The 27,682-nt window shown below is 40.8% G+C and overlaps 1 long non-coding RNA gene across 1 annotated transcript; it reads left to right on the forward strand.

Annotated features, from left to right (window-relative positions):
* LOC130457042 (uncharacterized) lies at positions 1-27,047 on the forward strand. The gene is made up of 3 exons (XR_008916026.1): positions 1-1,024; positions 5,000-5,188; positions 13,046-27,047. It is a non-coding gene; the product is annotated as an uncharacterized LOC130457042 (long non-coding RNA).
* The last annotated feature ends 635 nt before the right edge of the window (positions 27,048-27,682 follow it).

Consider the following 27,682-nt stretch of genomic DNA (forward strand, 5'->3'; position numbering starts at 1 on the left):
CCCTCAACATAGAGAGAGTTGGACAATGATCAGCCATGATTTTGGAGAACTATGACTGAGAATGCTACCCATCTTCTGACAGAGAAGTGATGGACTCAGTGTGCAGAATGAGCCACATTTGGGGATCTGGCCAACTTGAACATTTATTTTGTTCGAATATGCATATTTTGTTACAAAGATTTTATTTTTACTTTATTTTCCAATGGGGTGGGTAGAGAAGTAGGAGGGAAAATAAAAATATCTGATCATATTTTAAAGTAGAAAAGTTAATTTCACAAACAAATAAAATTAGAGAGTTGGATTCAATTATCTCTGAGCATCCATCCAACTCCTTCAATCTATGTTCCAAGATTCTTTCCAATTCAGACAAGTGGTGGTGTGTGGTCTAACTTTATCTTCACGGCAACCCTGGAATTTTAGTGCTAGTAGCAAACAAGGAACATAGAACACTAGAGCTACGGATGAGGCTTGGGCTATGGGATTTAAAACCTAGATTAATAATAGCTACTTTTATGTGGAGAATTAACATATATATTAAAAAGTGCTTTGAATATTATATGTATAATTTCATCTTATCCATAAAACCAAACCTAGAATTAGTGCTAGAAAGAATCATAGAACATAGAACGTTAGACTTTAAAGAAACCTGAGAATATATAATGCTAGACTATGGAGAGTTAAAGGAATTTTTGTATTATGAAGCATTTTAATTAGAAATAGCCTTAGATTATGATAAATTAGACCATGTAAAAGGATCACAGAACATAGCACGGTAGACTTTGGAGAAACCTTAGACTATATAATGCTAGATTATGGAGAGTTGAAGGAACTTTTCCATTGTGAAGCATCATAATTAGAAATGGCCTTAGACTATGATAAATTAGACCGTGTAACCCACAATGTCAGAATTGGAGGCAATCCAGAACAGACTAGAAAAGCCAAGAGAAAACTGGAAAGAGTTGAGATGGCCCCGTTATTGTTGTCCATTGTATGGATAAGGAAGAGTGACTCAATGCCCTCCAAAGTAAGTGGCTCCCCCAACGATATAGAGAGGAAATAATGGGTTGGGGGCTCAAACTCAGTCTTCTGTCCCTTAGTCTGTTACATTCACAAGATTACACAAGATTACCCTGGTTCACTGGAGAAGGAAATGGCAAAACCATTCCAGAATTTTTTCCAAGAAAACTCCATGGACACTATATCCCATTGGGTCACAAAGAGTTGGGCATAACTGTATGACTAAACAACAAACTCAGTAACCACCACCTTTGAGTGATGGCTTTCTGCTAAACGTTTAGTAAATTAAATTGAAGATCTACTGTTCGATTATGCTCCAGAATCGGGAAGGCTCCCTGAGAGCCTCCATTCAAGGACTCTTCTTTTGAGCCTTTAAGATTCTTTCCAGACTCCCAAACACCTTGACCTCTGAACTGTGAATGAACTCTGGTAAATGGATAAGACCCGGGAAGCTGAGAGATCTCAGCCGTGTGGCTCCAATCACTGCGAGAAAACTTAAGCCAGCTGCTGCAAATCTCTCTCTCCACCCAAAGAGTTATTTACACAAGCCCCCCAAGCACAATCCCCTTCATCTCTCGACACGGTGATTACACGCTTATCTATAGGGGAATAGGCTGGGGGGCCATCGGCGGAGGCAGGGATGCTCTGGAAGCCAAGGGCTTAGCTTGGTTTCCATGTGATCCTTATTAATTGTTATTATTATTAGTCTTCCCATTCTTTGGGACTTTAAGGTTCACAAAGCTCTTTCCTTACGACATCTCTGAAAAGTTGGGAGCAAGATTATGATTGCTCTCATTTTGAAGCTAAAGAACTGTCTGAGGAAGGTCGGATAATCGGATAATTGGTCCAGGGTCATGAACTAATAAATGATGGAACCATCCACTTAGGAAGCAGCTTTCTAAGCCCAACTGGTGTTTTCCCATACAGAGCCCTTGGTCAAGTCATTCTCTCTCTCTTTCTCTCTCTCTCTCTCTCTCTCTCTCTCTCTCTCTCTCTCTCTCTCTCTCTCTCTCTCTCTCTCTCTCTCTCTCTCTCGCTGAAAAAATGTCTAGAGCCTCCCAATTGCCTCTAGAATCAAATACAAAATTCTCAGTCCAGCCTTTAAAGCCCTTCCACCTCACCTGGTCCCCACTTCACCTTCTGGTCCTATTGCATCTGACTCTCCTTTCATATAATACTGCTACAAGTCATATTAGCCTGAAGCCCCTTACCAAAGCCCATGAAGACGGTGTATAGGCTTGCCAGCTCTAGGGAACTCTAGGGATGGGGAAAGCCTGACAATTTTTGATTTCCGTAGGGAGGATGGCCAAACCATAGCAAGGGAGAGAGCTGTGTCCTCATGGGCAAACAGAGCACTATCTGGCTCCTTACTTGCTTGAAGAGTGATCTGCCTGAGTACAATGTTAGATTTCCCCCCTCCCACTGTTATTTGCTCCTGGCACCTATGAATGCATCCCATCACCCACTTCCTCCTTCATATTTTGCCTCATCTTGTCCCACAGGGTTGTCACTGCTTATCCTTGGGAGCATCCTGCTCCTTTTAAAACTGTTTTTTTTCAAATATGCTGTCTCTACTTCATTCCTTCCTCCACAGTGTTTCCCTTTCTCCCTTAGGTAGTAGCACTCTCACCCTCTTGAAATTTCTTTCCATTCCAGTGCATTTATTTTATTCAGTTGTGCAGATGTTGTCTCCCTTGCTAGAATGAGTTCCTTGAAGGCAAGGACTATTTCATTTCTGTCTTTTTGTAGCCAGTGCCTAGCAGAGACCTTGTATTCTTTGACTTCATTTGTGGATCCTGAAGCTGGGATGTGCTCTTCGATGTGCCGGGTACTGTCAGTCTGGGGAAGCCCACGGTAAAACTTAGTGTGGCGCCTAACTGGTGGAAAGCACTGAAGGCGTGCTTGCCAGTTTCTTGGCAATCTACTCTCAGAATCACATTTTAAATGCATGAAATAAAATGTACAGGATCACAAAGAAATCAATTAATTATATTAGAATAAAGTTAACAAAATACACAAATTTTTAAGTAAAAATTCACAAACCTCAGCTCGAGAAGCCCTAGATGAGATGATCTGGAAGGTCTCTTGTAACTCTGAATCCAGGATTCAATGATCCTATGTCCTATGATCACAATGGCACAGTGGAGAGAGCAATGGCTCCAAAGTCAGAGGAGGAACTCAGATGACACCTATAATAGGACCAAGGACAATTTACTTAAATACTCAGTCTGGCTTTCCTCCTCTGTGGGAAAATAAAAGAATCAAAGGAAGGGATGAGATGGTCTCTAAAGCTCCATCTGACTCTTATTCCTCTATGAATCAATAAACAAAATGGAATAGTAGAGAGAACAGTAGCCCTAAAGTCTGAGGGTCTGGATTCAAAAAGTTATTCTTACTATCTTATTGACCTTGGCCAAGTCACTTAACCAACATGTGGCTCAGTTTCCTTGTCATACAAAATGAGGAGATTGGGCCAGCTTGGACTCTAAGGTCCCTTCCACCTCCAGATAAGTAATACTGGTATTATTATACTTGGAAACACTTTATTCTGATGACAAAAGAACAAACTAGAAGATTGTTGTGTAACATAATGAAGTTGGTGGGGTTTTTTAAGCATGTAAAATTTAACAAGAGAAAAATGTTGTTATCCCCATTTGACAAATGAGAAACTGAGACCTGGAAAGATAGAATGAGTTTTCCAAGGTCATTAAGGTAGAAATTAAATTGAAACTCAGGTCTTCTGACTCAGAATCCATTGTTTTACACACTTTACTTGCACCCCACATCTATACTAGTAGGACACATAGATAGTACTTCTGAACCTCCTTTCATGGACACTGTGGAAGAGACATGAAGAGAGAGAGAGACCGACACATCTTGTTGGGAACCTTTTGTTGTGGCAGTATTGGTCAAGGTGGCTAAAATGCTAAGTCAACTTTGGATGAGATAATAAGCTTAGAAGACATAACCAGAAATGCTTGGGGAAGGCCTTTTGTTCTGGATTCCAAAGTCAAAACACTTCAGCAAAGGGCTTTCAATCTGGACTCACAGGAATCAAACAGTAGACTAAACATCGCATGCTCACAATCATCCCCAGAAGACGGGACCAATTAAGGGAGCGGGACTTGGCAGCTTCAGCCTCAGCCTTATAGAATCCCAAACTGGTTTGGAGTCCAACAAAGAATGCGATCACTTCACGCGTGCAATCACAGTCCAGACTTCAGCAAGGCTCTGCCTCCATCCCATTGTGGTTCTCTCAATTCCTCCTCGGGAGTCCTCATTCCTAGCCAGCCTCCACTCCTCATGCTCTTGACTTTCTCTACCATGGCCCCATTGGGGTGTGCCTGCTTTTCAGCTTCCTTTTATAAATGGTCCCCCCCCCATTCCACTGTAAGCTCCTTGAAGGCAGGGGTTGACTTTCTAGCTCTTAGCACAATTCCTGAGCTCTTCAGAAATGCTTGTTGTTGACTTCCCTAAATCTGGTACTTTGGGGTTGGTAAGAAAACAAGGAGAAGGATCTGGAATAGCCACCGTTAACTTTCTATCTATCATCAAAGTCTTGGGCTGGAATGATTGAGATCAAGTGAAAAGAGTGTAGAATCTGTGTTTTCCTCCTTGACCCAAGAGGGTCAAGAAGTAACGAGGAGACATTGTAGAGTCAAAATTAGACTTGATATCCGGAAAAATTCCCCACCTATTAAATGTGACTTTAAAATCCAATGGAGGGGGTCTGTTGGATGATTCAGTAGTTTGAGAGCCAGGCCTAGAGATGGGAGGTTCTGGGTTCAAATTTGAACTCAGATACTGCCCACCTGTGTGAACCTGAGCAAGTCACACATCCCATTGCTTAGCCCTTACCACTCTTCTGCCTTAGAACTAATACACAGTACTGATTCTAAGATGGAAGTTAAGAGTTTAAAAAATAATAAAAATAAAATCCAATAGGAGTCTTTGAGTGATCATGGCTTCTCTTTCCCTTGAGATCTTCAGGCAAACACCGGAGGATTATTTGTTAGCTGCATTATGGAGAGAATGCTCATTAAGCTACAAATTTCACTGGATGGCCACTGAAGATCCTTCAGACAAATTCAAAAGGTTTCAAGAAAATTTGGATCACAGAATTTAGAGTGGAAGAAATCGAAGATCAGATATAAAAATATCAATAGATAATGTATGTATGTATGTATATGTGTATGTGTGTATGTTTCTGATACATAACTTTCAGGTTTGCAAAGCACTTTCCAAATATTGTGGTTGATTTTCATACCAATTCTGAAAGGTAAGTGCTATTATTATTCCTATTTCCTAGTTAAGGACATTGAGATAGAGGTTAAGTGACTTGACACAGTTGGTACCTGAGGAAGAATCAGAACACAGGTCTTCTAGATCTCAAGTCCAGCCCTTTATCTATCTCTGACTATATAGATAATTCTATCTATCCATTATTGCTAATTATCTGAATCCATATCTAAACTCAGATCTTCCTGACTCCAGATCCAGTGCTCTAACCATTGTTCAACCTAGTTGCCCATCTAGGGAGATTGGAATGCTTGGAACTTCGCCCTCGCCAGACTCAATATTGAGGCAAATAACTAGAATTTTATTCTGACCCAGAAAATTAGATTATCTATGATATTACTTAATTAGGTTATAAGACTTTTGAGGAGATTTGGGGGGGGGGCAGAGAGGGTACAAAGTTTTCTTACTATACTACAGCAGTGAAGTTACCCCTTTCTAAAAACTGGTCACTCTGGCTATCTCTTCGATACCAAATAGCTAATGATATTGGCAACACACTTGTGGGGGCTTGTGGGTGACAATATTAGAAAATCCTAACCACCCACCTAGAACCCATTGGGGAGAAGTGATCAACACCTTTTGGGAACCCAAACTATTAGTCCAATAAAAGTGGGGAGGGGAGGAGGAAGTACCCTTTGACCTGTTGCTACAAATCCATTGATTAATCAAGAATGTATTAAGAACTTAACTATGTTCCAGTCACTTTACTAAGCTTTAGGAACACAAATTAAAAAATAAAAATAATTCCTTCCCTCTAGAAGCTCATATTCTAATAGAAAAGATAACAAGTAAACATCTACTCAAAAGCAGAACACACAAAGTGAATTCAAGGTCATCTGATTGAGGATAAAAAATGAAATGCTATTCTTTTTTTTAATTTTATTTTATTATTTTTTTAAAAACCCTTACCTTCTGTCTTGGAGTCAGTCCTGTGTATTGGCTCCAAGGCTGAAGAGTGGTAAGGGCTAGGCAAGGGGGATTAAGTGACTTGCCCAGGGTCACACAGCTAGGAAGTGTCTGAGATCAGATTTGAACCCAGGACCTCCCCTCTCTAGGCCTGGCTCTCAATCAGAGCTACCGAGCTGCCCCCTGAAATGCTATTCTTAAAAGAGATGGGCTTTGGAGACCCTGCAACTCAACTCTCTTATTTATAAATGAGACATTAATTAGGGGGAGTAGGTAAAAGAGGGGGAAAAGAGAGTATTCTAAATCCATATGGATCATCGACAGGAATGCCAGACAGAATCAGGATCCACATCTCCCAAGCCTCCAGCCCATCCAGCACTCTTTCCATCAAGATCTCAGATACGAAAAGAATCAAAGAAATTATCTGATCCTCTCTTTTGTGTAGGTTAAAATTGATGCTCAGAATATGCTGGAAGTGGCTTGCCAATATTTTACAGGCACTTTGAAAAAGGCAACTGGAACTATTCCGAACCCAGGACATATTCTCTGAATGTCACCAATTCCTAATCAGATCTTTTTCATTATTTCTATTTTTAAAAAAACAAAAATCAAGTAGAGACTTTAGGAATATCTAAGTAGAAGTAGTAAAGGGAAATTAGGACTGTGTTTTATTTTATTGTTTACAAATAATCTTTCCAAAAATCTACTTGTGTCACAGAATGCTGCTACTAAAAAGGCCCTGAAAACACCCATTAGAAATTAGAACAGAATTTTAGGGTACAGAGGTACCTTAGAGCAGAGAATGTCAGATCAACTTTAGAACAGACTATAAGAACTAGAAGAACCTTAGTGTACAAAGAATGTGAAAGGTGAAAAAGATATTAAAATAGACCTAAAAATGGCTAGCACTCTCTGGAAACCTCTTAAATCCAATTAAATTATGAGTTCTTAAAAATTCTCTTAGGCAGCTGGGTGGCTCAGTGGATCAAGAGTCAGGCGGAAAGGTCCTGGGTTCAAATCTCGCCTCAGATACTTCCCAGCTGTGTAACCCTGGGCAAGTCACTTAACCTCCACTGCCTAGCCCATACCACTCCCCTGCCTTGGAACCAATACACAGTATTGATTCTAAGATGGAAGTTAAGGGTTTAAAAAAAAATAAGAATTCTCTTAAGACCTTGTATATCAGAGGTAGGAAGGATCTTAGAATATAAAATATTTGAGCCTAGAAAGACCTTGGAACATTAAATTTTAGGTCTTGGAGAGATGTTAGAATAATGACATGTCGGGGTGAAGCTGGGTAGCTCAGTGGATTGAGAGTCAGACCTAGAGACTGGAGGTCCTGGGTTCAAATATGGCTTCTGACACTTCCCAGCTGTGTGTCCCTGGGCAAGTCACTTAATCCCCATTGCCTAGCCCTTACCACTCTTCTGACTTGGAACCAATACACGGTATTGATTCCAAGATGGAAGGTGAGGGTTTAAAAAAAGAAGAATGGCATATCAAAATTGGAAGAGGCTTTAGAAATCAAAACCATTTATTCATTCATATAACCAATAAATATTTTAAGCACCTATCATATGCCAAGAAGTGAGCTAAGTGTTGGGAATACAAATAGAGGCAAAAGGCAATCCCTGACCCCAAGAAGCTTACAGTTTAATGGAGAACACAACAAGCAAATAAATACATATAAACAAGTTATACATGCGATCAATATTATAGAAGGAAGGCACCACAATAAAAAGGACATAAGGAAAGCTTTCCATAGGATGTAGGGTTTTTGGTCTTCTCCAGTCATTTTTCAATTGTGCAACTTTTCTTTTTTAAACCCTCACCTTCTGTCTTGGAGTCAATACTGTGTATTGGCTCCAAGGCAGAAGAGTGGTAAGGGCTAGGCAATGAGGGTCAAGTGACTTGCCCAGGGTCACACAGCTAGGAAGTGGCTGAGGCCAGATTTGAACCTAGGACCTCCCGTCTCTAGGCCTGGTTCTCAATCCACTGAGCTACCCAGCTGCCCCCTGTGCAACTTTTAATTTAGGGTTTTATTTTTCAGGAAAGATAACTAGAGTAGTTTGCCATTTTTTTTCTCTAGCTCATTTTACAGATGAGGAAACTGAGGCAAACAGTTAAATGATTTGTTCCCCCCCCAAAAAAATTTTTTCATTTGGGCATAAAAGAAGTCAAAGAGGTCAGTAGTCAGAGCAGAGGAGGAAGAACATTTCAGGATTGTCTGGGGTGGGGTGCAGAGAGGGGGTTACAGCCAGAAAAAATGCCAAGAGTTAGATGGTCTGGTTTGTGAATCACAGAGTGCATGGAAGAGGATAAGGTACAAGAAAACTGGACAAATAGGAGGGGGTTAGAATATGAGAGACTTGGAAGACCAAACAAAGAACTCTGTATTTGCTCCTGGAGGCAATAGAAAGCTGTTGGGGTTGATCCAGTAGGGGAGTGGCATGGTCAGACATACGTTTTAGGAAAATCTCTTTGGCAGCTGAATGGAGGATGGGCTGGAGTGGGAAGAGCCTGGAGATAGGCAGATTCACCATCAGGCTACTGCAATAATCCAGGTGGGAAGTGACAAGGGCCTGTACCTGGGTGATGCCAGTGTCAGAGGAAAGAAGGAGGCATATTTGAGAGATATTGGCTAAAGGGGGTAGAGATAGAGAGAACTCTAGGATGACTCCTTGGTTGTGAAATGGCGAGCCTGAGAGGATGATGTTGTTCTCTATATAATAGGGAAGTGGTGGGGGAAAGGAAATGAATTACTTTGGAACAATATTGAGTTTAAGATGTCTACTGGACATCCAAATCAAGATGTCTGAAAGGCAGTTGGAGATGAGAGATTGGAAGTCAGTGGAGAGGTTGAAGCAGGAAAGGCAGATTTGAGAGTCATCAGCACAACGATGGGAATTAAATCCATGGGAACTGCTGAGATCCCCAAGTGAAGTAGTATAGAGGGAGAAGAGAAGAGGACCCAACACAGACTTCTGAGGGACACCTCTGATTGGTGGGCTCCATCTGTATGGACGAAGAGTAAAGTCGTAGAAGGGATGGCAACGAGACAGAGACAGAAAGGAATGAAAAGCTAATAAATTACAGTCAGAGAGGGGGATTTCAGGATTCTTGAACATGGCGGGGGTGCATGTATGAGTAACGGCAAGACCGAGGACAAGACTATCTTTCTGTATTGCTGAGGTAAAGAATATCTGGCCCTCCTATTTGGGGGTCGGGGAGATGAAATACTCACAGGTATGTATAATAAGTGCATCAATCATGGATCATCCTGTGCTTTCCTCAACACTGGGGATGCCTTGACAAAAATGGATCTCTGTCCTCAAGCGCTTGAGAAAGTCACTTCTTGAATGTACCATATGGCTTCTGAGGTGGTTCCCAGTCAATCATTCCTGGAGGTATGGTGTATGGTGTCCCAGGCACTGCTCCCCATTTAACAGGTGAAGTTACTGATGGAGGGAGATCATGTGCCTCACCTAAAGTGGTCTAGCGAGTTAAATGTAAAGCTAGGACTCGAGTTCAAGGCTACCGACAACAACTCCAAAGCTCTTTCCACCATGCCACTTTGTAAAGATGGAAGAAACCAGATATTTTCTTTGGAGAGCATTTTCTTTAAAACCTCCAAGAGATGAAAAAGAACAAAACACAAAGCCCAAGCCCAAGCCCATGGCTTAAGTTCTTTCATCTGGATGAGTTTCTACAGCCATTAATTACCAGTATCAAATACCATCCATCTTTCAGACTCTTCAGGGTCTAAGGCTGTGGGAATCCAGTGATTAAAAACCAGAGCCTCCACATAGAAGGCATCTCTGCCCGCCTGCCCACCCGCCCATCATCTAGCGACCCCCTCAGCCCTGAGCATCTGGAAGAAGGTAGGAGAGGGGGTGGGGAAGGGAGCCTGTCCATCCACTTAGAGACCTAATTTCCTTAGATACTAATGCTGTCTGCATGGGCCAGAAGTCATCCAGCTGCATCTAATTTAGAGAAATCTGGAAGGAGGAGCTGACCTCATATGGCCAGAATTTTTTTAAATCACAATAAAAATAAATCACCAGGGCAGGGAGGAACCGTGCAGAACTCCAAGACAAGAGCCATGTCACCTGCTTCGTGTATGTCGTTTGTCTCTATGTGACCCCGAACGGTTCACCTGTCTTTGTTTCCTGTCTGTAGCATCTTCACTCCAGTCCTCCCTCTAACCTTCTGGCTACTACTGAAGCCTGGCTCTCCCAGAGAAGCTCCACTGACCGCCCTTTCCAGGACTGGCTGCACCTTCACCCATTCTCCTTGGCTCATCCATAAAGGTTGGGGACTTGGAATACTTCTTGCTCCCTGCTGCCATTTCTAGGTTCGTCTCCATCCCCTCCTTCACTCAGGAACCTCCCTTTCTTTGAGGCTCCTGCTACGTATGTCTCCCGCCCCATTCACGTGCTGGTAAGGATTGTCTAAGGACCTCCAGGTCATGTCCCTTCCTTCCTCAATGGGTCTGATACCTGGCTTACAAGGTTTCTCTTCTCAACTCTTGCCTTCAAACCTGGGGAAGTTGACATGGATATTGGCTCTCCTTGAAAAACCCTAACCACTGGCTTCCTCAGCCTGCTCATTTCCCAGGAGCGACTCCTTCACTTTTGTCTTTGCATCCTGGTACCTACTACTACCATACCCTGCCTGCACAGAGAAGGCACTTATATATTATGTTCTATGCCATATCCAATATATTATACAAGAATAAAATACATGTATTGTATTGTATTGTTTGTGGATTGCTTGAAAGAGAATCTACTTTTCACAAATCTTAGGCAGCTGATTTCTATATCGAGCTAAACCTCAGTGGCAGCCCCTGTGAACCCAGAATGGGGATGTGAGCTCAGTTTGCTTTTGGAGGGGAGAGTTTTCCTTTTGACTTTGGATCCTCATCTCTCCTCTCGGAGCCCATGATGTAACAGGCATTTAATATGTTTGCTGGTTGATTAATTAGGAGATTAAAATGTGAACAAAATCAGAAAGGGGGATTAGGAGAATGATTCACTTTTCAGTAAAATTGGTCGGATACCAGATGACTTCTAAGGTCCCTAATAACTCTGAAGCTCATCTTTCTGATAAAACCCATCGATCTACTTTTCATCAAAGTCGGTTCAGTAAAGACCCAGCCCAGGCACTTCTTTCTTTGTTAAGCCTCAGCCTCAGGATGTAATAATGGCATTACAACTCTTAAATATCAGTTGATTACTTTGGAATGATCGTCCCCCACACACGGAACCAAATCTATTAAAAATGGCCATCGTGGCTTCAAAGGGAGCCACCATTTTGACTGAACCTTGCTGGAATCATTATCAAAAAAATGAAAGACGATGACGATGAGCTAACATTGTGTCGGTCCAGACCTTGCCTGGTCTGCTAATCTCAAGAACAAAGTGATCTACATTCTCTGTGCAGCAGCGACTGTTTCAAGGAGGAGGAATCCAAGACAGCTGTTGCCTGCTGCAGTGGAAGAGACTGACAAGCCACGAGCTGCCCCTGGCTAGTGGAGCTTTGGCCAAACCTTCAGAGCTTCAGTGTTCCAGTTAGTAGTCATCTTGGCTTTAAAGAATTTGACAGAAACACCTAATCTGGTTATTTTTTCTTGGAGCAACAGCCCCCCTAAAACAAGTGTAGAGGGTGTTTTTGTGATTGTGTTTGTGTGTGTGTGTGTTTCTCTTCAACTGTGGAACTCTGGCTTTGCTGAACTGATAGAGGGCACAGCCTTGGGCACCTACAAAGGTAACTTTTTGAAGTAATTAATGTCTAAACTGGAGCTGCCAGATTCTATTTGCTTCAGCTAGAGTTGAGATAACTCTGATCTGTTTGGATAGAAAGAATGGCTGACCATGGGATTCCACTCCATTGATTGAAAGTGTCAGCTACCACTACCAGCTCGGATTCCTGGGACTTGAAAAGGCCTTTTTCATCTCATGTGATCCGTGGGATTCCAGAGCATTGGGGTTAGAGACTAAGTTAGAGAACAGAAAATAATGGTAGTAGTAGTGGTAGTGGTAGTAGTAGTAATAGTAGTAGTAGTAGTGTAGTAGTAATAGTGGTAGTCGTAGTAATGGTAGTGATAATGGTAATGGTAATGGAAGAGGTAGTGGAAAGGGTAGTAGTAATAGTAGTAGTAGTAATAGTTGTTATAGTAGTGGTAGTGGTAGTAGTAGTAATAGTAGTAGTAGTAGTGTAGTAGTAATAGTGGTAGTCATAGTAATGGTAGTGATAATGGTAATGGTAATGGAAGAGGTAGTGGAAAGGGTAGTAGTAATAGTAGTAGTAGTAATAGTTGTTATAGTAGTAATAGTGGTAGTAGTAGTAATGGTAATGGTAGTAGTAGTGATGGTAGTAGTAGTAGTAATAATGGTAGTAGTAATGGTAATGGTAGTGGTACTGATAGTGGTGGTAGTAAGAGTAGTAGTAGAGTAGTAGTAATAGTAGTAATAATGGTAGTAGTAATAGTAATGGTAGTGGTAGTAGTAGTAGTTGTTATAGTAGTAATAGTGGCAATAGTAGTAGTAGTAATGGTAATGGTAGTGGTGGTGGTAGTAGTGTTAGTACTTGTTGTAGTAGTAATAGTGGTGGTAGTAGTAGTAGTTGTTGTTATAGTAGTAATAGTGGTAGTAGTAATGGTAGCAGTAGTGGTAGTAGTAGTAATAGTTGGGTTTTATATAATGCTTTTTTAAGATTTGGCAAAGTGTTTTCTATATATTAACTCATTTAATCCTCACAGTAACTGTTGTTGGGGTTACAAAAATTGTAAGGTGAGTGTCTTTCTTAACCCCCTTTTTCACAGATAAGGAAACTACACCAGGACTTAGTTGGGATCCCACAGTAAACAGAAAAGACATCATTTGGACTCAGTTCCTGCCTGACTCGATCCACTGAGCCTGCCTCGAAGAGAGAGAGGAAGGCAGCTTCTCATGCTCCACCACCCAACCTTTCCTGGATCTCTTTCAAGGGGATTCCTGGTCTTACCCTGCCATATCAACCCATCAACTGAACACATCCATTGTGTGTGAGGAATGCTGATGAGCAGTGCAAAGAAAAAGCAAATCCAGGGGGACCAGAATCAAACCCGCTGTCCCTGCACTCAAGGCATTTATGATCTAACGAGGAGACAACTGTAAGGATGCAGACTCTGTTGTGCCAGTTGTCGAATGACAGACCTTCCAAGAGAAGACCGAGATACCAGAGACAGAAAGATCCACATCAGGTTAGTTATTAATAGGTTTTATTAGGGTTACTGAGGGAGCTCATTCCCAAGAGGCCAGCACAAAATGGCAGTAAGACAAAGTCCAGTGGATCCTCACACTAACCCGGGCCGGGCGAGGTATTATATACTAAGGGAACAAAGAAGGCAGAGAGCCCAAGATGGCCCAAGGCCATGTGCCAGTTCTCCCATGGGAGAACTGGAGCTTCTTTTGCTCCTTTATATTGAAGGCAGTCGTGGGTCAGATTCCCAGGCTCTGGCTCCCACCCTACAACAACATATACACAAGATATAAATGGAAAGTCACCTGAAAGAAGGCATTCTGAGGTAGGAAGACTGGGAAAGACTGGGAAGATCTCCTGAAGAAAAAGGTGTTTGAGCTGAATCTTGAAGGAAGCTTTCAGGGAGTCTAAGAAGAGGAGGGAAGAAGGCAGAGCATTTCCAGCATGGGGACTCAGTCAGTAGAAAGGGATGGAGACCCTCTCTTAAAACCCCTGGTCATGTCACTCCTTCTCGCTCTCTCTAGTTGGACAGACTTGACCTCATCCTGGGTCAAAGGTGAGATTTCATGGTGCCAGGAGTCTCGGAGAACACGAGACAAGCATCTTCTGGGTCCCCTGGGAGCCACGGGAATCCTCCCATAGTGCATATGTGCCCACTCAAAGGGTGGGGCTCTTTAAAAACATTTCTTTCCCAAAGGAAAAAGAGGTACAATTTATGGTAATTCCACATAATTCCAACCTCCATATAATTTGAGAATTTGATCAATAGCATCCTATGTTTAAAGACTCCTAGTGACAGGAAGGTCTACACCCCCTTTTGAGTCACATTAGGATGAGATATTTTATCAATTTTTTTTAAATGGGTATCCTATTTGTAGGTATTCCTTGATCCATTAGATAAATGCCCTATCAAGCAATGGGAAAAAATAATCTGGTAAAACCCACCATTATTGAAAATATATGGGCTCTTTGCAATTGTTATATCCTTTTCTGAAGGTTGATCCTCTCATTAATGATGTGTTCTAGAATGTTCCCTGTACTCAAGATCAAACCCATTGACCTATAACTTGCAGAGAGACAGAGAGAGAAAAAGAGAAAGATAGGAGAGAAAGACAAAGAAAAAGAGAAAGAGAGAAAAGAGAGAGAGAGACAGAGATAGGGAGACACAGAGAGAAAGAGAGAGAGACAGAGACAGAGATTTGTTCTGCTCCTTTTTTGTTCTGCTCTTTGGGATATTTCCTGTCTAGTTAGAAACCATTTGGCTGTCTACAAGAGTTAAACATCTCTGTCCCTCCCTGGACCCTTTAACTGTGCTCATAGCTTCTCTAAGTTCAGCATCAGCAGCATCTTCTTTCAGTAGGAGTAGTAGGCTCCCCAGTCTCAGTCCTGGCCCATATCCCCACCCAGGCTACTTCTCTTTTTGGCCCCAATCTAAGGGTTCTCCCCATCAAGAAATAAACAAACAAATGAATACATGAAAATACATAAATATTTTAATTATTAGCTACATAGATATTTTAAATAAATAAGTAAGACCCTGGACCAAAGGAATTGAGACACAAATGGAAGAGGCTCCATCCCAGGCACAAGTTTGCCTGTGAGGCCACCAGCAATTGGGGAGCTGCATCCCTCCCCTGCCTTACCCTCTGAGCATTTCAGACAGCTGTCCTTGAATTTTGAAGTCAGCAAACAGAGTCTGGCTGAGGAACAGGCATTGCCCCTTTATTATATCCAAGAAGTTCTGGTTCATCAGCCAATTGAATGACTTTTTATTGCCACATTGTGAGCCCCTGAGTCATTATGGCCACCTGTCAGGATATCTACACATACTTTAAAATTGGAAGTGGAGGAAGTCCCCTCCATCAAGCCTACTTCTAAGGACCCTCCCTAAAAAAAGCTTCCATGTTAGAGGTGGGCATGGGTTCAAGTGTAAGAGGGTGTACTACACTTGTTTTTTGTTATCTTTTGTCTATGAATGGTACTGTCTTGGTGATATATCTATCAGTTCTTCCAGGACCAGAAGACATAGTGCGTCTGGGCCAAATGCCTTAAATTCATTAGGGAAACAGCTAGCAAGTTAGCTGTTCTCTTACTATCCCCTTACTCATCTTGGATGTCACGTCTCCATTACTCATTTTTATTCTGACATATTTGATTCAGGAATCATTCTACTTGATAGAGAAAACAAAAGTAAAATTAAAATTAAGCACATCTACCTGATCTCTATTGTCCACTATCTCATCATTTATTGGTCCAATCTCTTCTTTGATCATACTTTTCTCTCCATATTGCTAAAACACATTTTTTTGTCTCGGGTTGTCTTAAGCTTTCCCATCACTAATACTATTCTTACAAGATGGTGCCACACTCATATTCAATCCATTTTACCCATTTCATTTTTCTATACATACTTTTAAAAATGTAAATTGGTACATTCTTTGTGCATCCCTAAGCGTATCTTCAGAAAACTCCCATTGTTCTTTCTCATTGGAATTTCTTCCCGCTTGTTCTTCAGAATTTCATTCCCACAAAGGCCATCCCAAATTCATGTAATCTAATATCCATTGGATCCTCACTGTGAAAAGTAAACTTTTTAAAGCTTTTCTTTAGTTGAGCCTCTCTTTCATGGTTCCTAACAGCTGTCCTAAATTGTCTCATCTCTTACCATGTGTGCTCCAACATCCCTCCTTTTCAACAGTGGACATCTCTTTAGCAGGACCATTAGATCACAGACTTAGAACCACAGGGGGCCTTAAAGACCACTGAGTCCAGCCCTTTTATTTTGAAGCTGAGATTCAGAAAAGTTACTTCACTACTAGCAAATATCTGATGTGAGATATGCACCTAGATCTTCCTGTCTCCAAATCCAGGGCCCTATTCATTACACCATCTAAGTGGCACTGGGAAGAAGGTGGCACAATAGATAGAGCACCAAATCTGAACACTCTGAACACAAAACAGGAACACTCATCTTCCTGAGTTCAAATCTAGCCTTAGACACTTAGTAGCTGTGTAATCCTGGGCAAATCACTTAACCCTATTTGCTTCCATTTTTTAATTTATAAAATGATCTGGAGAAGGAAATGGAAAACCACTCTAGTATTTTTTGCCAAGAAAACCCCAAATGAAGACATGACTGAAAAATGACTAGATAAGAATAAATCATGTCATATATTTTTATAAAAGTAGAGACTACCTGGCATTAGGTCTCTCTTCTCCCCCATTTGACATTTCAGAACATCTTGACATCACTTTTTCTCCTCTTTACAATAGGCTCTAATGAAGATGTGACCCTGCTCCTTGCAAAGACCAAACCCTCTACTCATAGCTTTGATATCATCCACTCCTATCTTTTCCAGCAGATTACTCACACATTCATCATTGCCTCCCCCTTTAATCTTCAATATCTTCCTGTTTATTGACTATTTCTCTGCTGCCTACACAAATGCCCACCAAAAGAAAGGAAAGGAAAGGAAAGGATAGAATTAAGGGATGATTCCTACTTAATAAGTCTGAAGGACATGGAAGATGGGAGTATGTTTGATTGTAATAGAGAAGTTAGGAAGAGAGGGTTCTTCCTATTTGTGTGACCTTGGACAAGTCACTTAACCCCAGTTGCCTAGCCCTTATTGTTCTTCTGCCTTATAACCAATACTAAGACAAAAGATAAGGGTTTTACTTTTTTAAAAGAGGAAAGGGCTATAGAGAGAGTCAGTTCTGGATGTGCTGATTTAAGTTTAAGATGTCTTTATGGGGAAGGAGCCAAGATGGTGGAGAAGGTATACAGATCCACATGCTCTCTACCAAATTACCCTTTTTAAAATATCAAAACAACTATTACATAATGCCTCAAAATGAATTCTGGAGTGGCAGAACCCACAAAAGGAGAGGGTGAAACAATTTTCAGACCAACATAACTTATAAGATCAACAGGAGTCTACAGCACCGGGATAGAAGTAGAGTCCAGAACATCATGCTAAGGTAGGCTGCACACATAGGCTATGGGGGCAGTTGAATCAGCAGCTACAGCTTCCAGAACTCTCAGCCACAGACAGTAAAGGACAAAGACAGATAGTAGGAAAATATCAAGAAGAGGTTGCGCATTGAGTTTACAAGGTCTATGGGATCTCCAGTTTAAGCACAGATCAACAGTTCTGAAGACCGTATAAAGAGGTAGAAGGATGAGGACTGAGGAAAGGGCATTCCATTTGGCAATTAAGAACTCTTAGTAACTTTGGAGAGAGCAGTTTGGGTTAAGGATGACGTCAGAAGACAACTGCAAAGAGTTTAGAGAAGAGTGAGAAGAAAGGAAGTGTAGGCATCTATTAGAGATGACCTTCTCTAGGAGTTTAACAACAAAAAGAGAGAGATAGGAGAAAAATAGCTGGCATAGAAGGGTCAAGAAAAGAAGCTTTTTATAGCATGAAGGAGACAGGAAAAAAGGAAAGCAAATAAGCATTTATAGAGTGCCTACTAAGTGTCACATGTTGTGCTAAGCACTTTATACAAATTTCTCACTGGATCCTCACAACGTCACTGGGAGGGAGATGCTTTTATTAACCCCATTTTACAGTTAAGGAAACTGAGATACAGATTAAATAACTTTCCCAGTGTTACACAGATCATTAATCCCTAGAAAAAAGGTACTAGACATCCATTTTAAGAAGTCTTTGAAAATTCACCATTATGTCTTAGATACACAGCCTGGAAAGACAGCAGACCTCTCTCTGCTTGTTAGGATGTTCAAATCTAGCTGCCTCAGTATCCTCAAAAAGAGAGAAACTTGCCACTCCTACTCTTTTCCTTTTCCTCTGAACTTGTCAGCTTCCATAGCTCTCCTCTGTCATTCTGTGTAGAGGACTCATGCAGCTGCTTCCTCCTCTGAGTATCTAGCCCCTTCCTCTTCAGGAAGAGCTGCAAATCTGTTTTTTAGCTCCCAGTATATTATTGTAATTTTCTTTCCCTTCTCCCTCAGTGTGACATTCTTCCTCCAGTTTCCTGACAAAAGGTCAAGTAAATCCTCAGCCGCTTTGGATCCTTTTATTTATTCTTGGAAGTTTGTTACCAATTTGTCTTCTTTTGTTTCTATTTTGTTGTTATTGTTGGAAGTGGGGTGATGGTTGGAAGCACAATGCTTTTGATATTGTCCTTGTGGTTCGTCCTCCATTTTCAAAGAGGACCAATGGCATCACAAGGTTGATGTATTGACTTGCTCATGAATTGGATTTCAATGAAGCAGAGATATACAAAGTCATCAGGCTCACTGACCACCAGAAGAGTAAAGGGATGTTCCTGGTGTCCCTTCCTTTCCCCTCTCCAAATAAGGGAAAACAGCCTGCACTCATTGCAGACCGTATTCATTTGATTGTGGCAGACATAAACATCTTGCACTGGAATAATTTCAAACTTTGTCTGGCTACCATTTTGCTTGATGTTCCCAATTTTATGGGTTTTTTTTTAACTATTTCAATAAGACCTTTAAAAACTCTTATCAGCTCATCTTTAGATCCTAGATGTCATCTAGTCCAATCCCTTCAGTCTAAAGATGAGAAAACGGAAGATTATATAGTCAGGGAAAGTGATTTACTAACTGGGATTTAGTAATGTAGATGAGCTACTCATTAGCAAGGACTTTTTCTCCTATGCAAAGATACCAAAACCAGATTTCATAAAAAGATATTTAACTGGAAAACCAAGAGAGATTCTGGAAAACAAAATGTGACAACACATAAGACATCAAATGTTAGAAGCTAGAAGGAACCAGAAAGGACTTTAAAAATATTCAACATAGAAGGTTCCATCTTGGAAAAGGAGAAGGAAACATATTAAATTATAAAAGGTTAGAAGTGAAATGAAATTTCAAGATTTTTCAATCTAGCCTTATTTTTCAGAGGAAGACATTAAGGTTCAGAGAAAGAAAATATCTTCCTAATTCAATTTAATAAAACTGAGGCTCAGGGAAGGTTTTTTTCCCCCTATAGCCTACAAGGAATGAGGATCAGGCAGTCAGAATCATGATCTTATCCCAATTTCCCAGACCATTCCCCCATCCCAGATCGAAACTGCTCTCATTTGTTTGAGAAAAATATGTTTTAATTGCTTTACTGACCCCACTGATTTAAGTTCAGAGGATCAGAAGTTAAGTGTATGTTTAGATTGGCCTTGCCCATCAAACTGGAATTATTTTTATCTAATATAGATTTTTATAAAAACTGAGAAAACTTCTATGAACTGATGCAGAGTGAAATGAGCAGAACCAGGAGAACATTGTACACAGTAACTGAAACATTGTGAGATAATCAAATATAATCAACTTTGATACTAAAAGCAATGCAATGATCCAGGACAATCCTGAGAGACTTATGAGAAACAATGTTATCAACATCTAGAGAAAGAACTGTGGGATTAGAGCCACAGAAGAAAAACATGATTAATTACTTGTTTATATGGGTATAGAACTTGGGGTTGTTTTTTGTTTGTTTGTTTAAAAGATTACTCTGTTACAAAAATGAATAATATGGAAATAGGATTTGAGTGATAATACATATTACTATATATATTACTGGGATACATATAACCCAGTGGAATTGCTTGTCAGTTCTGGGAAGTGAAGGGAAGAGGGGAAGGAAACAACATGAATTATGTAATCTTGGAAAAATACTTAAAAATAAATAATTTTTTAAAAATCACTGCTTGTTATTCTTAGGAAAGCAGTCTTAGGAGATGGTAGTGTTTGCTGAATATCAGTACCTCCACTACAAATAGCAAATCATTTCTTTTCAAAGATCATTGAGATGTGTCCATGATGGCTACCTTTCCATACTTAAAATGGTTTTAAACTTTGGCCATTCATGTCTGAATAGTTTGAAGCTGACGGCCTTGTTGGTCATTTATATTGGCATTTATTGTCCTATTTACTTACAGGAATTCTTCTTGTGGGACTCTTGAGATTCTATTGTTTGATTTTGTTTCATTGTTGGTTTTCTGAAAGATGAGTTGTGTGTTGTGCCATTACAAAATGACAATTTGGCTATTGGCCACTGTTGGGTGGGAACTAGATGGTTCCCAGGATAAAGTGCTGGGCCAGCAGTCAGGGAGACCTGAGTTCAAATCTGGTCTCAGACACTCAGTAACTGTGTGACCCTGGACAAGTCACTTAACCTCTATTTGCCTTAATTGATTGAAAAAAGTAGATGACAAACTACTCCAGTATCTTTGCCAAGAAAACTCCAAATGGAGTCAGGAAAAGGTGAATACAACTGAATAATCACAACTGCAGAATAAGTGACAGTAAGGTAACCTATAACATAACCCCCTGCCCTGAACATCTTTATCACCACGCAGGGATTTCCAATAAGTGTGTAGAATGAATCACTTTTCTTTCCAATAAAAACTGAAAATTAATCGGGATCAAGAAAGGTCCTTTTAGTCCTTTAAATTCCATGTTTTCACATTCCATGTCCATAGGGTGCTCTCTATCTTCTCCATTCTATGTTCTAACATTCTATAGACTATATTCTAGTATCTTATGATCTAAGATCTAGTTCAGTTTTCATATTCTTTGTTCTAGGGTCCTTTCCAGTGTATCTACCTTTTACCAATTTATTTTCTACTATTCTATACACTATATTCCAAAATCTTATGTTCTAAGGACTATTTTAGCTCTCATAGTCTAGGTTTTATATTCTGATATTCTATGTTCATTTCAACTAATATTGAATGGCCTCCATGTAATGGATGGGGACCTGGGCTCAGGGAGAATAGATGAGTTACTCAAGATTATGGAGCCAGTCAGCAGCTATGACTAGATTAAAACTAGGTCTCTCATGGATTTTTTCAATTCTCTTTCCATAAGACCACCTAGAAGATTGAACAGAGCATGACTTCACCTCTCTATAGAATGGCTCTGGAAATGGGGTTTTGGAGATCCTAAAGGGCCCCCACTGGAAACTGGTAGAAGAGGATGCCATCAGTTCATGTAATCCAGGGAATAAATGCCCTCATAGGCTGATTGTTCTTTCCTTCCTCTCACAGGATGGTTTGAACCCCAAAGAAAAGGGGCCCATTTTTCTTCCTTTCTAACAATAGCTTTATACCTGTCTTTCCCCTCAGTCTCCAGGGTAGCAGAAAAACAATCCCTGCCAGGAATGAAGGAAGGAAAGAGGAAAGGAGAAAAAAATGGAAAACAAAGGAGATGACTGATGGGGTTTATGAAAGAACTTGGGACCAGAGGGACCAGGCAACCCCATGCTAAGGGAAGCTGAGTTTGAAACTCTCAACCTGATACTGAAATTAATTCAAGCCCTGAGATAGGATAGAAAGTGATCATGACTCCTTGTAGAATCAAAAAATTTAGCTATAGGTCATCTAGATTTACCCTCACCCTTCCTTTTTATAGATAAGGAAACTGAGACCCAAAGATTTTAAGAGGCTTCTTCTCAAGTCATATAGGTCTTTAAAAAAAAAAAAAACGCTTACCTTCTGTCTTAGAATCAATACTGTGTTTTTGGTTCCAAGGCAGAAAAACAGTAAAAGTCTAGGCGATGGAGGTTAAGTGACTTGTCCGGAGTCACACAGCTAGGAAGCATCTGAGGTTAAACTTGAACCCAGGACCTCCTTTTTCTAGGCCTGGCTCTCAATCCAATAAGCTACCTAGCTACCCTCCAATAGACCTTAACACTGGACTTGAACCTTCCCTAACCTTCCAGCGCTAAGCCCTGTGTCCTTTGATGGTGAACAGTTTACAAATGAGAGGATAAACCTTTCTCAAATGTAAATCTGGGAAAAGGCATTTTTCTAGAATTTGGGGACGTTTCAGAGCAGTTTTTCTCCAACTTTTGATTGGGCCCAGTCTATTTTGGTCAGTCAGAAAATGAAAAGCCAGACCCAGCTCTGTTTTTCTTAACATCTTTGTTATTTAGCAACTTGTTTCTGTTCAGTTCCCATTTAAGGGAGCATTGACTGTGCCAGAGGGGGATTTGTGGCTTTGTTATTTAAATAGTCCTGAAATTCAGGGAAAAGTCAGCCAAGGGCCTGAGCTTGGGTAAGAAGTCCCTTCCCCATTATGGGCCTCAGTTTCTTTATCTCTAAAAATAATGGGGTTAGATTGGGTGAACTCTAAGCTCCCTTCCAACTTGAAAATGCTATGGCTCTGTGACTGACTCTCTTTGAGGCAGATGTGGTCCTATTCCTTGCCAAGATCATCCCCTCCCTCTAATCCTCCTCATTTTTGCCAGGAGTTCATCCTGTCCATCCTCATCCTTCCCCCTCCTAATTTTCACCATCTCTGTCCTAGCGTTCCTTCCTCCTTACCCAAAGATGTGCCCCATCCTTTAAAAACCATCAATTTCACTTGATGCTCCCATCCCCTCCACGCAGCTGTTGTTCTTTTCTCTCACCTGTTCACTGTGAAGTTGGAGTCTTCCCCTAACAAACTTGTGCTAAACCCTTTTCTTAGTTCTCCTCCTCTTCTTTGCCAACTTTCTGTATCTTGAATACTATTGATGCTCAATGCTATCTTCTCTCCAAGGGTTCTGAACAGAGCTTTCTCCTGGTTTTTCCCTGCCTTTGCTGGATCATCCTCACTATGCTACAACCCAGCTTCTGTCCTGGGGGCTCTTCTCTTTTCCTGTGCAAGCTTGTCTTCCTGATCTCAGCTTCCCTTAGATGGAATCATTTTCTCCAAGTTTCCTCCCAACTCCCCATTATAGAGCCTTCATTTCTCTATTAAGCTCACATCTGGCATGAGGAGTTTCCTGCTAAATATGTAGATATCCCATAGGCTCAAATCCAATCAAAACAAGAGAGATCTTTCCTCCTGAAGCCCCCTTTCCTACTCATTCCCCTTCTTTTTTTTAGATCATCATCATCATCCTTCTGTGCACCCACGTTCTCAAAATCAGAATCATCTAATTCATCTTTCCCTCACTTCCCCAATTTCTTTCTTCTGATACTTCTACCTTTGCAACATAGTTCCCCCTCTCAGGAAGTCATGGCAAGTATTAAGCATTTAGTATTTGTCAAACATTCAGGATACAAAGAAAAATGAACAGTCCCTGCCTTCAAGGAGCTCACAATCCCATAGCCAGAACCCTAGATCAACCTCTCATCACTTCTTGCCTAAAAGATTGTGATAGCCTCTTAAATTAGTCTCTACTTCTGCTCTGCCCTCTCTCTAGTATATCATCCCTGAAGGTGCCAGCTATTGATTGTTCTAGAGTACAGACCTGGCCATATGATTGCCTTGCCCAAAAAGCAGCCTATCCCCCATTGGCTGTGGAGAATATAAACTAAAACCTTCAGCATCTAGTTTCTGCCTAGCCTTTGGGAGCTAGGAGTCCTGGACCTGGAGTCAGGATGTCCCGAGTTCAAATCTAGACTCAGATACTTATAAGCTGTGTGTGACCCTGGGCAAGGCACTTATCTACCGCAGCTTCATCTTTGTGGGGGGAGGATAATGACAGCACCTACCTTCCCAGGTGGTTGTGAGGAACAAATAAGTTTAACATAAGCAAAAGGTTTTGCAAACCTTAGAGCACTCTGAAAATGCTAGCAGTAGTAGTAGTAGTAGTAGTAGTAGTAGTAGTAGTAGTAGTAGTAGTAGTAGTAGTAGTAGTAATAGTAGTGGTAGTAGTAGTGGTAGTAGTAGTAGTGGTAGTAGAGAAGGTGGTGGTGGTGCTAGTAGTAGTATTAATAGTGACAGTGCTGGTTGTGGTAGTAGTAGTGGTGGCGGTACTGGTGGTAGTGGTGGTTGTAGTAGTAGTAGTAGTAATAGTAGTAAAAAAGGTGGTGGTGGTGCTAGTAGTAGTAGTAATAGTGATGGTGGTGGTTGTGGTAGTAGTGGTGGTAGTGGTGGTAGTAGTGGTGGTGGTAGTGGTATTGGTAGTAGTAGTAGCAGTAGCAGCAGCAACAGCAGCAACAGTAGTAGTGAAGGTGGTGGTGGTGGTAGTAGTAGTAGTAGTAGTAGTGGTGGTGGTAGTAGTAGTAGTAGTAGTAGTGAAGGTGGTGGTGGTGGTAGTAGTAGTAGTAGTAGTAGTAGTAGTAGTAGTAGTAGTAGTAGTAAGTATTCTTTCACCACTGACATTCTTCATTATAGTTAACATTGCAACTCTGTGATTTCACTCTCCTTTAACTCCATAAAGTAACTTTGTATTTGTTTACCCACATACATGATAAACACTTTCCCCTTCAGTAAAATAAAAGCCACTTGAAGAAAAGGACTTTTTTTTATTTTTTTATTTTTTATTCCTAGGATCTAGAATATGGTCCAGTGAAAAAACTGGAGGCAGAGGACCTGAATGCAAATCCAAGGCTGCCACCTAATATCTATGTAATATTACACAAGTCCTTTCTCCTCTCTTTTCAATGAAGTGATTGGACTTGAATTTGGCTTCCAAAGTGGTGAGGTGGCAAAGTGGATAATTGGCTGAGCCTCAAGTCAAAAAGTCCTGAGTTCAAATTTGACCTCAGACACTTACTAGCTATGTGATCTTAGGTAAATCACCTAATCTCTGTGTGCCTCAGTTTTAACTATAAAATGGTGGTACTATTCATATGTATCTCCCAGGGTCATTGTGAAGAGTAAAAAGAGTTACTCTTTGCCAAGTGACTGACACTGTGAGCCAAGAGTTACTCTTTGCCAAGTGACACAGTGAAACATAAATGTTTCTCTCCTTTCTTTCCATCCCCTGAAGTCCCTACCAGTTGTAGATTGGGATGTTATGGTACCATCAGCTAACCTCTCTGGACCTCAGTTTCCTCATCTGTAAAACAAGGCAGTGGTACCAGCTGACCTTAGAATTCCCCCTTCCTGACATTAGAGCATTGATCCTAGACTGGTATTTTTGGAACCTGTTTCCTCCTCTGTAAAATGATGGCCTCTGAGATTTCTTTAAAATAATTGTTCATTTTCTATCAGCAATTCTTCTTGGTTTCAATTCTGTGGAACATCATGCCTTCCCCCAGCATAAAATGGCCACCCAAAGCCCCACCACCATGCATGGTGACTCAGTGCCTTCCTGACTCTCTCACTCTGCTCTCTCCTCTGACTGGAGGGATGGAAGGTATAGCCATCACCTTCTTCCAAGTCCTCTTTATACCTCGAAGGCTCAGAACTTTCTAAGTAGCTCATCTTTTTCCAACCGCTTGATTTTACTTCATGGAGCATCCTGCCCCTGTGCTGAGTTGTCCTTGATCTCCAACCTCCTTCCACCTCTTCTTGTGTTGTCTTCTCCATTAAATGGAAAGCTCCTTGAGGGCAGGGACTTTCTTCTTATTATTTGTGCCTTGCCTGGCACATCTTAGACACATAATAAATATTTACTCAATTCAATTTCATCCTTACGTCTCTGATGCTCTGATTAGTAAAAGGTTGTGTGTTGATGAAATTGAACTGACAAAGGTAGAGATATGGTGATGGTGAGACAGAAGGCAATGACAACTCCAAGTATATCCTTAAGAAGAATCTGAAACAAGGGAATACCTTTGTTGTGGAAAAAGAGAAGACTGTAAAAATCTCAATATTTGTTTTCATCTACATCTTCAAAGAAAAATGGGCTATTCACTTCCCTTCCTCCAAAGCTCCAACAAGCTCTGCTCCAGACTAATGTACAATAAATAACTGTTGAAGCTATTCAAATGGACAGCATTTCAACTCCCCTCACCCCACAGTGTGATAAAGCCTCCCTTCCCCTGGCCCTTGGCTGAAATATAAGCTAATCATCAGGGTATGCCAGAGAAGGATTTTTGGCAATGAGAGTTTGAAAGAAAAAAAATAATTGAAAATGCTGAGACAGCACTGTAGTTAGACAATTAAATTTGGAAAGCCAAGACAGTTCCTGTAAGTCCCCTGCTCCAAGAACAAAAGGTTTTGTTGAAAGTATTCCTGTGGATATTAATACGGACACTTTAATGAGCCTTGCGGCAAGCAAAAGTCCTCATAGGCAGTAATTACACCAATGTTCCATCAGTAGAACCCAGGCAGGAAGCCCAGACCAAAAATAATTGTCATTCACTTGCTAGTCACCCCAGGTCATATCAGGCAACCCACACTGGATGGTTGATTTGCCAATGTTCAGTGGCACCTTAAGAGTGAGAGGGGGTTAGGTCATTCTGGGAATCCAATCAATGAGCATTTCCCACAGGAAAAGGCCTCTCCAGTGTTGGGAATGGGAGAAGGCTTCAATGGAATCACCATTACAAATGACTTACACTCTCCACTTATTTCTCTAAGGTTGTCTGGATGTAGGTTGGTGTTTGCCATTTCTTTGAACTTTGATCTTCAGAAGGGGCAATTCTCTTAGAAAAGTCTTGGTCAGGAAATGGTGGGTATCTCTCTCTACCAGTTCTGTCTGATTCAGAACTGGAAAGAAAGAAAGAGAAAGAGAAAAAAGAAATTAAAAAAACCAGAGGTGTGTGTGTGTGTGTGTGTGTGTGTGTGTGTGCGCGCGCGCACGTAAGAGAGAGAGAGAGAGAGGAGAGAAAAGAAAGAAAAGAAAGAAAGAAAGAAAGAAAGAAAGAAAGAAAGAAAGAAAGGAAGGAAGGAAGGAAGGAAGGAAGGAAGGAAGGAAGGAAGGAAGGAAGGAAGGAAGGAAGGAAGGAAGGGAGGGAGGGAGGGAGGGAGGAGGGAAAGAAGAAAGAAAGAAAGAAAGAAAGAAAGAAAGAAAGAAAGAAAGAAAGAAAGAAAGAAAGAAAGAAAGAAAGAAAGAAAGAAAGAAAGAAAGAAAGAAAGAAAGAAAGAAAGAAAGAAAGAAAGAAAGAAAGAAAGAAAGAAAGAAAGAAAGAAAAGGAAGGACAAAAGGCAGGAAGAAATAAAGAGAATCCAAGATAGTTAGGAAAAGTGGGGAGACTATAGAAAAATCAAAACAAAGAAGAGAGGGAAAATAAGGCAGAAAATAAGAAGAGAGAAGGAAAAAAGAAAAGGAAGAGGAAGAAAGGGAAAGGAATTGAATTAAGAAAATGAAGCTATTAACTAGTTCTATGAGCATGGTCAAGTCACTTCCTTTTTACATATTTGGGTTTTTTTTCCCTCCAACATAAAGAGGTTGGACTAGATGAAAACCAAATTTCCTTCCTTATAATAATAATAAGAAGAAATGAGTGACTATCCTATTTATGCTTTTTTTTCATATTTATGTCAGATCACATATGTAGGTTTGCATTCAACATTGATGCCACATTTTAGGAAGAACATTGATATGCTGGAGAAATCTGTTTCCTT

The sequence above is a fragment of the Monodelphis domestica genome, chromosome 2 (genome assembly GCF_027887165.1).
Source record: "Monodelphis domestica isolate mMonDom1 chromosome 2, mMonDom1.pri, whole genome shotgun sequence".
Taxonomy (NCBI): Eukaryota; Metazoa; Chordata; class Mammalia; order Didelphimorphia; family Didelphidae; genus Monodelphis; species Monodelphis domestica.